Genomic DNA, 1,648 nt, shown 5'->3' with positions numbered 1-1,648 from the left:
TGTGGCCAGCTCAGCCCACCAGGGGGCGGGGCTGGCTGGCATGTGGTGCTGGGGGATTGAACCGCGGTCCCTGTGCTTTGCTGAGCTTGTTCTAAATAGGTGCTTTAGACCACTGAGCCATCTCACCAGCCCCCTTGATTGCTGTAGTTTTGCAGTGAGCTTTGAAATTGGTTTTGGTTCTTTTCTTGAGATATTGTTTTCTTTGAGTGTCTTTTTATTTCCATCTGAGAGAAGTGCTGTTATTTCTCACAGAAATGTCTATGATGGCAGGAAAACACAGCACAGAAAGAAAGATGACTTATAAAATACATAGTCATGGAGTGTGCTGTGGAAAGCCTTCCCGTCTCAGTCCCCGACCCTGGCCCTGGACCTACCCGGAAGCAGCTGGTGAGGCGCTGGCGCCACCCTCGCCCTCACATGCAGGATGGGCTCTGGCTGGGCCTTCCTCTGCCTACTGACTTGAATCCACGTGGTACCCACAGCGGCTCAGCGGGGAGTCGGTGGCTGGTCCAGCTATCCTCAGCAGTAGTGGTTTGGGGATGCGTTTGGGGACCGTCCAGCCCTGTGGTCAGGGTGAAGGCAAGGGACTGTCCGACCTCCTCCAACTACAGGATGGTGTCATGCCCCCAGGCGTGTCACCGCTTAGGTAGCCCCATTATGTGACGAGGGTGAAGTCATCACCCTGCCTACCTCACAGCAGGTATTGTGTCAAGGTGGCCTCTCCTGACAGCCGCCCTGCTCAGGGGAGTCCCTTTGCTCCCAGGCCCATGTGTGTCCCCGTCCCCCACAGCACCTGTTGCTCTGCACTACAGACAACATTCCCGTTCAGGCGTAAGCTCCGAGGAAGGGGCAGTGGCTCACCTCCGTGGGGCCCACATGCCACACCTGGCATAGGGCGGGTGTTCCGCACTGGACCTTGCTAAGTGCTGGCTGCCTTATGGCACGGGAAGGATTTGCTTGTGCCCATAAGAAGGGTGGTTCCCACTGTGACAGCTGCACTTCGAGGTCCAGCACCGTCACAGTGGGCTGCTGTGGCCTTGCTTGACCCCCAGAGCAGGGGTGATGGAGCTTGGTGCTGATGGTGGGCTGTGTCCCATTCTCTGACCAGCGGGCCACCATGGCTACTCCTGGGATGTCCCATTGTTCCCTGTGCTGTTCGGCACACCCTGATGCAAGACATCAAAGAACATGGTGGCCAGGTTCACACTGCCACTTGGCTTTGGAATGTAGCCATTGAGCGTGTTGTGTGCATGTGCACGCGCGCGCGCACACACACACACACACACACACAGTTATTCACTTGTGCACCAAGCACCTGCTCTGTACTCAGCCCTGCTGTGCTGCTGAACACAGGCTCCGAAGGTGGCAAGGACAGAGGGATGCAGTCCTGTTCTCAAGAGGCTCGTGGTCCAGAAAGCGAGCAGACAAAAGAATGGGGAGAAGGTGGGGCATGGGCGGTCTGTGTGGCGCTGTGTCTTCCTCGCCCCTCGGCTCTCAACTGTTCTCCTTCACTTCGCCATCTTCAGAGAATGAGGCAGAACTGAAGAATAAGACGGTGAGCTGGGGCTGGTGAGATGGCTCAGTGGTCTAAAGCACCTACTTAGAACAAGCTCAGCAAAGCACAGGGACCGCGGTTCAATCCCCCAGC

The 1,648-nt window shown here is 56.7% G+C and overlaps 1 protein-coding gene across 1 annotated transcript in view; it reads right to left on the bottom strand.

Annotated features, from left to right (window-relative positions):
• Spata21 (spermatogenesis associated 21) overlaps window positions 1–582 on the bottom strand; it is a 40,347-nt gene extending 39,765 nt beyond the window's left edge. Inside the window, exon 1 of the mRNA XM_023722453.1 lies at window positions 375–582. The gene's annotated coding sequence lies outside the window, so the exon portion shown is untranslated. The remainder of the gene's footprint in view (window positions 1–374) is intronic.
• Window positions 583–1,648: the final 1,066 nt, after the last annotated feature.

This window comes from Octodon degus, unplaced genomic scaffold (genome assembly GCF_000260255.1).
Source record: "Octodon degus isolate 3935 unplaced genomic scaffold, OctDeg1.0 scaffold00092, whole genome shotgun sequence".
Classification (NCBI taxonomy): domain Eukaryota; kingdom Metazoa; phylum Chordata; class Mammalia; order Rodentia; family Octodontidae; genus Octodon; species Octodon degus.
This window is presented reverse-complemented; position numbering and strand designations above follow the sequence as displayed.